Raw genomic sequence first — 10,514 nt, 5'->3', positions numbered from 1 at the left:
AATATTTGGTTAGAGAGATTTCTTACTGCTGTGTTAGAGTGTTTAGGAGGCTTCATGAGACAACCCTTTTCTCACAAGCCATGAAGAAACTGCAGAAGAATCTGGTCATAGAGGATGACAAATATATAGCAGTATAAGAATCAGAGAAATGTCTAGCTGGCCATGCTGATAGGAAAAAGATTATGGTGTAAATTTGGGTTGAACAGGTGGGCTTGAGTCAGATTTTGAAAGGTCTAGAGAACTCCAGGCTACTGAGGAAACCTTATTTCAAACACCGGGAATTCCATCTCCCCCATTTCAAACATCTAAAACTTGATTCTGTGAACTGATAGAGGCAAGAGATCAATTTACCAAATCTGGCTCTGTCACCAGCTATGTGACCGTAGCCAAGTCACTAAGCCTCAATTTCTTCCAAATCTGGGGGTTAGATTAAATGACACAGACTAAATGATTACAGGCTAAAACTATAAGGAGTTTTGATCCTTGGAAAGGAAACATAGGTCTGGAAGGAAAAGAAACTGATTAGGGGAAAAAAATGGAGAGAACGCTTTTGGAGGAGGGGAAGCAGAGGCGGGACAGTGGAGCTAGTCTTCCAAATAAAATGCAAGAGAGAAGATGCTGCCCCCCCCCCCCATTTGAGCCCAGAGAGGTCTAGGGTAGGGGAGACAAAAACTACAACTCCCAGGAAACCCTGCAACCACCTTCCCTCCTCCTCCCCCACTCTCCATCCATCCCACTCTCCTCTCCGCCTTCTTTCCGAAGCCTGCCTGCCAAGTGGTATATAAGTTTAGTATGGCTCAGCATACCGCCGAGTGAGCAGGCTGCAGGGGCGCGGAACCTGTGACAAGACTTGGTCTTGGGGCTGCTCAGGTTCTTGCAACTTGTAACTCAGGACTGTGAGTCTCTATATTTACCAGCTGTTGCCCGGAGCTGCTTCTGCGACCAAGGGGAGAAAGCACCACAGCTGTAATCAGCTTGCCCTCTCTTGAACATTTTTGGCCATGGAAAACAATGGGAATGGCAAAGTTGAAGGGATTCGGTTCTCAGCTCTCCCAGCTCGGCTACTGATATTTTCCGTGCTGGTGAAGCTTGAAGTTCAGGCTTGCTTGGATTGGGAGGTGACCCTGCCTTCCCCTCTGTGATTGTCTTCAGGAGGGCGAACAGTGGGACCCGGTGGACCTCTTCAGCGCCCCACCTTCGGTCCCTAGAGCAGTACCTTCAGAACCCTACAGAACTCACAGAGACTCTCTCGCTGCCCAAGGGACCTTCTATCTCTCAGGCTTTCTAGCTGGGTCCTGAAAGAAAAGATGGCTTGGCTCCATCACCCCCTGGGGGTGGAGGCGTGGAGAGGGTCCGGGACAGGAGTCCCCTTCCTCTCGGAATCCCACCTTTTTGGGGTTTGGGGATACTCATTCAATTTGGACTTGGGGCTTTCCCTACCCTCCACTGCACCCCACTCAGTTCCCTAGGGCGGATCTTTTCTGTGGATTATTGGTACAATTCGACCCGACTAGGAATACCAGCCACTTTGGCTTCAGTGGATTTACTACTCTGCTTTGACCACCTCCTGCCCGTCGGACCCCTAACCTGCGGGTAAGTTTCCTATGGAATTGGAGAAAGTGATTTGATTTTTTTTTTTAACTTTTGGAACTATTGAATAACTTTGAGCGGAGTTTTGGAATCTGGTTAAAATGATCTCAGTCTCGCTCTAATATCTTCCTAGAAGTCATTCACACTATCCTTGCCTTCGTGCGGAACAAATCTCTTTTGCCCCTCGCCCCAAGGGGTTGGCTGAAATGCAGTCCTGGTGACAAATAAATTAGTTTGGGGAACAGGTCCTGCAGGGAATGTAAGGTCGGAACCTTTTACCTTACCTCTTACTTCCCTCCACAGGTACTAATCCCATTTCTGCCTTCTTTTCAATGTCATTTGAAGTGGCTTGTCCTTAGGCAGTGACTGACCAAAGGACAAGCCAGTCGTTCTTCATTTAATGCTTCCTACGAAGCACTCAGTAGTCAATCACCTCCCCCCACCTCTAATCCCCTGCTGGGATGCAGCCCCGATACTTCCCCTTTGCGCCCCTGCTCTCCTTTCTTTTCCTCTTTTTTCTTTTCTTTTCTTTTTCTTTTTCTTTTTTTTTTCTTTTTTTTTTTTTTTTTTTTTTGTTCTTTCTCTAATTGCCACCTTCTTAGGTCCGTTACTTCGCCAGAGGTGCTGTATTCGTGGGCAAACAGCGCCAACCCACTGCTGAGACTCCCAGCTTTTGGCGCACCGGGTGGATTTCTATGTGTTCTCACTTCCCTCCTCTCCCATATCTGGTTTACAAAGCTATATTTGAGCTTGGGGTTTTGGGGTGTTATTGCTACTGCTGTCGGGGGCAAGGGGAAGTCAGAAGTAAGGAAAAGTGTTGAGAGAGAGCCTCGAGATCCTGAGAAAGGAATAGAACTTATTTGATATATTTTGGATATATCTGGAGTTTAAAACTGTGCCTCTTACCTTTTGCTTAAATTTTTTTTCTATTACCAGGTTTTTTTTTTTCTCCCTCTCTCCTCCCACTCCCCCAATCCTTTACCTTTTCAAAATGCCTATGTGGGTGGAAAGGAGGGCAGGTGCTTTTTCAGAATGTATGGGGTTCTCTGTTTTCCTTTTTCTGAAGTGACTACCCAGAAAACTAGACGACTGAATAAGAAAATTAAGTGCATTTATTAAATGCACTGGAATGGTGTGCGACCTGTTGGGGCATTCCAGAATTTCCAGTATAGTACTTCTTTATTCTGTTCCCTTCCCTCCCCCTTCCCCCACCTTTGGGGGCAAAACAGGAGTGGAGGTTGGGTGAAGATCTAGTTTCTTTAAAGTCTAGGATCCAAGCTGTATTTAAAGGTTGAAGGTTTTGAGGAACAGATTGCATCCATGTGTATCTATAATTTCCTTTTACCAACATTTGTCATAAAAAAGAAAATGTATATGCTATTCTTCTTTTTCTTTTTTGGACTCTTCCCCTGAAGTACAGATGGGCCAATGTTTCTGAATTTCCTAGAGATACCACTTTAACATCAATATCAATATATCAATCAAGCAATCTATCTATACACACACACACACACACACACACACACACACACACACACATAGTGCCTTTTCTGAAGAAGGCTTTTCTACACACACACAAATATTCCACTCCTGGGGTTAATGTTACCTTTTTTAGATAATAAGCTTGCATTGTAACAAATACTTTTTTTGGAGAGAGTAACATATTCCCAAAAGAACCAGCTAATTCCCTTAAAAAAAGGGAATTTTAGAGTTTCCAAATTGGAGGGTTAATTGTGTATATGTGATATTTAAAAATCCATTCTTGGGTCTCTTTAAAATTAAATCAAATAGTTGGCTACTTACTTATGTACTGAATACAGCATTGTCTTGTAATTTTGTTTAGTTTTGCCTTCTCTTCAAAGAGTAGGGAGTCCCATAAAAATGTAATAATTATAATAGTAGCAGCAATACTAATAATGAGAAATAACATTTGTATAGCATTTGTATTTGGTTTGCAAACTGCTTTATGAATCATTTCATTTGATCTTCACAATAACCTGGAAGATAAATGCCCCTTTCTTACAGGTGAGGGCAGTAAAGCAGGCAGAGATTAAATGACATGTCTAGGGTCACACGGCTAGTCTGTAGCAGAAGGGACATTGTCCTGAGAATCCTAAGGAGGCTTCTGTTCTAAGTCCCTGCAATTCACTTTCCCCCTCTGGGCTCAGTTTCCCATCTATAAACTAGCCTAGTTGCTCTATCCAGAGGTGTTTGGTTATCTTGTGAATCGTTTTGACATACTGGTTTGCTCATTTGAATTGAGGCTTCTGAATTGATTTAAAATTTTATCACATGGTAGAATGCAATTGACTTGGTCATACTGCTTTGTGGGTCTTGCTAAGAGAAATCAGGAGTGTTCTCTGAGTTAGCTTCCCAACATTCTAAACTGTTTATCCCTTCTCCATCCCCATAAAATAAAGCCTGATAGAGCCTTCTGGGGCCTTGAAAATGATTTATTGTAAAGACTCGACACAAAGTGAAATAAATGCATCTATTCTCCTTTGGAAGTTGTGGATTTCAGTTAAAATCAAGTTATTATCCACTCAATCTCTTTTGATAAATCTACTGTGAAACTGATGGATTACATCTATAGTATGTACACATATGATGGTTGAGTAACCAAAAGACTGCCTTCTTCATGCACTTGTATGTGTAGCACAGGTGACTCATGCAAGAATGAGTAGCAGGTGGACCAGGAGTACTAACGGCAAAACCCCCAAATACCTTATTTCCTTGTCTTGTGATTTCTTGGCTCTTTTTGATTTAAAGGAGCATGTCTTTTCCCTGGTGTGGGTTTGGGGACTCCCCCCTCCTCCCCACTGCCACATTTTCCCTTCTAGAAATTCATCCACACATTCTAGGTGTGGAGAGTTGGTGTATCTGGGGTGAAGAAAGCAAATTCTGATGAATTTCAGTGAGTCCTGAGTGACTAAGGACACGGTTGGAGAGTGTCTTTGCATAAGACTGCTCTTGTGTGAATTTGGGGGAAAAACCATGAATGAGGCTCTTCTCTTGCCCCCTACAACAAAAAGACCACATTCGTCTAGACCTCCAACCAATAACACACAAGAAAATTAGGGCTGTCTGCTCTTTGAGTACAACTCTGTCTCTCTGGAGTCCAGTGTGGTTGCTTGTGTGCTGTTTGTTTGGGATAAGGAAGTTTTGAGGTTACTTAAATTTCAACAAAAGATGCTTTTGTTGCCCAGACATTGTTGCTCTTTTACCACTAGGCTATAGTCTCTTTCAGATATAATTGCCACCCCTCCCCAACATCCTGTTAACTTGTGACAATCTAGATTCCCCACTCCTTCACCCCCCCTACTCCAACTTTCCCCAGCAATAAAAATTGCAAAATGAAAGATTCATTCTCTGTCTTGCTTGCTTTCCCCCCTCTGGGTGAGATGTTTTCTGTAACCAGCCAAGTACAGATGAAAGCATAACAGGAAGTGGAGGGGGGAGTGAAGAAGGGGGTAGGCTAAAGATGTTGTGACTAACAGCTTTGGTCCTTAAAGACAGCATGGTCTTTCAGTCAATATTTTGTCTTTTCCACTTTCCACCTGCATTTGCCTTACTTTTATAGCCTACAGTATACTCTTTTTGGGGGGGTGGGGGGAGAGACTTTCCATGCTTCAGAGACTACAGTAGCTCTTAAGAAAATGCCTGAGTTAAATTTAAAACTCCTGTTTAAGGTCCCCTACACCAGTTAGTTTGACCTCCTGACTAGGATCGGTTCCCAGATATGTACTTTTAACTCTAGTCACACTAGCTTTCTAGCTACACCTCAAATACAGTTACTATAGCCAAGTATTCCAGTATGCACATTCCTGCTTTCTTTAAAAACAACAGCTCAAGAGACAGCTAGATGGTGCAGTGGGTAGAGTACTGGCCTGAACTGCGTTCAGATCCGGTGTCAGACACTTAACATTCATTGGTGTGTGACCTTAGGCAGGTCACTTAACCTCACCTCCCTTGCCAAAAAAAAGAAAGAAAGAAAGAAAGAAAAAACAGTTTTTCTCTTCCAGGATGTCTTCCTAGACTAATCCCATCTGGCCTGTGACATTTTAACATTATTCACAAGTCATCTTTAATATTTACTGATTGGTACCTTTCTTTCTTTTTTTAAAGAAAGGAAGGGATCATGGAATTTCAACTAATCCCATTCCCCCATTTATTTTATTGATGGAGAAACTGAGATGTCTCACAGGCAGGAAATGACTTGTCCGAAGCCACTGAACTAATTAGTGGGGTTCATTTTGTACCCACTGCTTTTCCTCCCTTTTAGTCTGTTAAATCACTTGAGGACTGGAATCCCTTGTGTTAACTTTTATATATATTTAACTTTACATTTATTGAACATTTACTGTGGAGAAAGCTTAATGATGAGAGAATTTCCAGATTCTCTCCCTCCCAAAAGACACATTGTATTTATTTTGTCTATACTTAGCTGTATCCAATTCTAAAATATAAGTTCTTTGAGGGTCTGTTTAATTTTTGTTTCTGTATCCCAATGTCTAACACAAGGCTTAGCACTTAATAATTGTTTATTGATTGATTTTTGTTCGGTTCTATCCAATTCTTCATGATCTCATAGATTATATTGGCCCTGTGGTTTTCTTAGCAAAGATGCTAGAGTGGTTTGCCATTTCCTTCTCTAGTAGATGGAAGCAAACAGAGATAAGTGACTTGTCCAGCATCATACAGCTAGTGTCTGAAGTTGGATTTGAATCCTTTTCTCTATTTGTCTCACCATGGAGATGAAGTCTGGTCTACTTTGCTGCACACAGTGAGTATTGAATCTGAGGTGCTGATTGCTTTGATGTCTCTTTGATTTTAAAGGATATGTTTCCTTTCCAAAGACAGTGGCTAAATAAAGCAAGAGGGAAGAAGTGACTGTGAGGACAGTTATATTTTTCCTTACTGAATGTCCTAAACCACTGACATAATTTTCAAAATAAGGATAGTGCTACCTTTCTTTCTATAATAAATTGTTCCTGATAGGTTGTAGGTAAAATCAGTTTTGGCAAATCACATTTTATTTTATATGGATGGTAAGGGATTGTTATTGAGAGGTAGGTGGAGCAGAGTCCTTTTTTTTTTTAATGAAAAAATCCTTTTGGAATATAAATGACTATCTCCTTATTTATCTGTAGGTCCAGATTTCATCAGGGTAGGGTTTTATTAAAGTAGAGACACATTTGTATTTGCTTCTACCACAGAAGTGGTTGAACGTTAGCGAAGAAGAGATTGCCCTGTTGGGTATTTCAGGAATAAATCAGGCTGTGAACCTTCTTTTCAGTTTATGAAAGACCTAGTGACCCATGGTGACTTTTAAGAGGCTTTTCATTAGGTCTAATTCTACTCTTTCTTTCCATAGCCTTCCCAGACCTCTTCCCCCTCTCCCTCCCAAATGGGAGAGTGGGAAGCTGATTTCATGCTTCATCCCACCACTATATGCAGGATAGCCTTTCTTCATCCAGGAAGCAAGTCTGACAGAGACCTGGGGTAGATGGCATGTTTCAAGGCCAAATTTCTCTTGCCAAGTTATACTGTGGGAGATGGCAATGCATTGTTTCGGATGGCCAGTTGCAGATCATCCTTGACTAATCCACTGGCCTGATCTCAGTTATGTCTACAGTCTTCTGAAGCCTATCTTCTCCTTAATTCTTCGAAATTTCAACTCAACTGAAGCTTGAGGTATCAGCTCCTGAGTCACAAATAAATGAGCTATAAAGGAAATAGAACAAATTAATTTTTTTAGATCAGGTGTGTGTGTGTGTGTGTGTGTGTGTGTGTGTGTGTGTGTGTGTGTTTGAGATGGAAATGGTAAATGATGATTTTTGTTCTTTCATTTTACTTCTGACTGCTCTTCTAAAAGATCTTAGAGTACTGGAAGAAATTAAATTTAGACCATTATCTTATACCAGATAACACAAGAAACTCAAAATAGCTGTGTTACCTAAATGTTCAAGATTATTCCATAAAATATGAGAAGAGAACCAGATTAGATATGTACTTTTCTTAGGAATAGCTAAAAAATATTATTAATCAAACAAAAATAGAGGCCATTACAAAAAAACTTAAACTACATGAAACTGAAAAGTGTCTGTGTGGACAATGCAATTAGGATAAGAAAAGAATTGATGAATTGGGGAAATGAATTTTTTTCACCATAGTCTTTGATAAGCAATCTTATTTCTAAGATATAGGGATCTGGCACAATATATAACATCAAAAACCATTTCCCAATTAATTGATAAGTTTTTTAAAGGATGTGAAGAGTCCACAAAATAATTATGAACTATTAACGCAATTCCCTCAAAAACAATAATAAGGGAAATGTCATTCAATGAAAATCTATTTATTAAGGAATTGCTACCTGTCAGGCTCTCTGCTAGGCACTAGTGATACAAAGACAAAATATTAAATGATCCTTTCTTTCAAGGTGTTTATATTCTTTGATGGGGAGCTGACAATAGAATAAATACAAAATTGCTTAAATGTGTGGTAATTAGTTAACCTAGAAGGACTCAAAGTTGGAAGGACCAGGAAAGGCTCCGTATAGAAAATGGTGCTTGAGTTGCATTTTGAAGGAAGGGAGGAATTGTTTGAAGTAGAGGTGAGGAGGGAGTCCATTGGAGACATAAGGGGGTCCAGGTGGTGAAGCCAGGGGGTCTGGGTTTGTGTGTGACTATAAAAAGGCATAAAGATAGGAGGTGTGATAAGTGTCCTATTCGAAAAATAAAAAGAAGGCCAGCAAATCAAAACAGCTATGAGGTTTTACCTCACAACCAACAAATTTGGCAAAGATGACAAAATTTGAGAGTAGTCCATTTTGGAAGAGTTGTAGGAAGACAGACATGCTATTGTTGGTGGAACTGTGATTTAGTCCAACCATTGTGGAAATTAATTTAGAATTACACTAATAAAAATGACCAAAATGTCCATTCAGTGCTTATAAATCACCAGGAATTTATTACATAGTTACTGTGTCCCAAGAACTTTTCAAAGGGTTAGATTTTTTTTTTAAAAAAAGAAAGAAAAAAAAAGCAAAAATAATTCTTGCCCTCAAGGAGCTTATGTTCCAAAAGAAACAACATGTACATAAATAGGTATATATACACATAGGATTTAAGATAAACTTAGAGGTAAAGGCAGTAGCAGCACTTCAAAAAGCCTACTTTCAAAGGTGACAATCTTGAAGGAAGCCATATATATTCTAAGAGAAGGAAGAGCATTCCAAACCGAGGTAGTTAATGTTAAGGGTCAAAGATGCAGTATTCTGTGTAAGGAACAGCAAGGAAATCGATATGGCTGGATTCCAGAGCATATAGAAAAGAATAATATTTAAGGACATTTAAAATACCGGAAGTACCACTTTGTAAAGAGGTTTAAATGGCAGAGGAGTTTGTATTTGATTCTTGAGGGTTTAGGAAGTCATGAGAGTTTAATGGGCAGGGAGTTGATATGGTTAGACCTGTGCTTTTAGAAAATCACCTTGGTAGCTGTGAGGGAGGTGGTGTAGGATGTTATTTGAATTAGGACCTTCAATTTAGGTAATTGCAAAAGTCTAAGAGCAGGGTAATGGATGCCTGAACTCTGGGTGGTGGCAATATGACTGGGAAGAAAGAGACATATTCTGGACCAGACCTAATTCAAGCCAAATACACTTATGCAGTGTGAGAATGCGATAAGACAATTATGGATAAAATGACATTTTAAAATGACTTTATGATTTTTAAAGGATAAAAAGATGATGATGCTAAAGTTAAAAAGAGTAATTGTGAAGAAACAGTTACTCTTCTCCACTTCTGTATTCTTCACAACAACTAGCTACAATAACTGAGAAAGACTTTCTGGCAGAGCAATAGAATTTGGTTAAAACCTCCAACACCCAATTCCACTTAGATTGAGCTTTTTATGCTTTAGGAAGCAAGGATGATCCTAATAATGCCTCCCCATTCCCATAAAAGAAGACTGGTCTAGTTTACATAAAACAAGTACTGCTTCTAGCACAGTATATATAAAGAGAGATGTGGAAAAGAAAATGAAAAGATATAGCAATTGATTATTTATGTGGGTTGAATGAGAATAAGGGAGGAGATAGTACACTTAGATGGATGTGGAGGGACCTAAAATGGGCCAAACATTGTGGTAAGAACTGCTTTACAAATATTCACTTAACCACTTTATGCCCCTCATCGGTAAAGCTGTAGCTTCTACTCCTAAAATTAATGTGAGGATAAAATTAGATAAAAACATCACTTTGCCAAGTATAAAGCAATACATAAATGTGTTATCTATTAAATACTCATTGAATATTAATGACAAAGAGAACGGTCCCACATATACCAGAATATTCAAAGTAGTGTTTTAAAAATTACTTAATTATTTTAATAGCAAAGAATTGGAAACAAAGTGAATGCCCATTTCTTGGGGAAATGCCTGAATAAGTTTTCCTACATGAATGTAATGGAAGATTACATACAGTATGTAAAACTTAAAGTATAATGAATAGAGAGAAGACTGGGAAGACTTTGGGTCCAAGGCTTAAAGATCTAAAATTAGAAGGAAACTTATAGGCCATATAGTTCTGCTCCTTCACTGAGATGAGAATCTCAGGCCCATCAAGTTAAATGGCTTGTGCCTCATTACACAGTATCAAATGAACTAATGCAAAGTGAAGCAGAACCAGAAAAACAATATTACATCATGATCACAACAATGGAAATGGAAAACAACATTGACAAAACTACAGAAAGGGATGCTGTGAAATGATAATGACAGCTTGACCTCAAAGGAAGGATATGAGAAAACCCTTCCTTTCATCCTTCAGAAGTGGGGTAGGTATGATTATACTGGTGAGATACTCTTTATAAAGTGACACTTATCTGATGAGTTTTGTTGAACTGTGTCCCTCCCCCCCA

At 39.6% G+C, this 10,514-nt stretch overlaps 1 long non-coding RNA gene across 2 annotated transcripts in view; it reads left to right on the top strand.

Moving 5' to 3' along the window:
- The first annotated feature begins 751 nt into the window (after positions 1 to 751).
- The window catches only part of LOC111720552, a 257,687-nt gene continuing 247,924 nt past the window's right edge, over positions 752 to 10,514 (top strand). For both annotated transcript variants that reach the window (XR_004233807.1, XR_004233809.1), the window contains exon 1: positions 752 to 1,593. This is a non-coding gene — a long non-coding RNA (uncharacterized LOC111720552). The remainder of the gene's footprint in view (positions 1,594 to 10,514) is intronic.

Source organism: Sarcophilus harrisii, chromosome 4 (assembly GCF_902635505.1).
Source record: "Sarcophilus harrisii chromosome 4, mSarHar1.11, whole genome shotgun sequence".
NCBI lineage: Eukaryota > Metazoa > Chordata > Mammalia > Dasyuromorphia > Dasyuridae > Sarcophilus > Sarcophilus harrisii.
The sequence above is the reverse complement of the archived record's forward strand: the minus strand, read 5'-3'. Positions and strand labels throughout refer to the sequence as shown.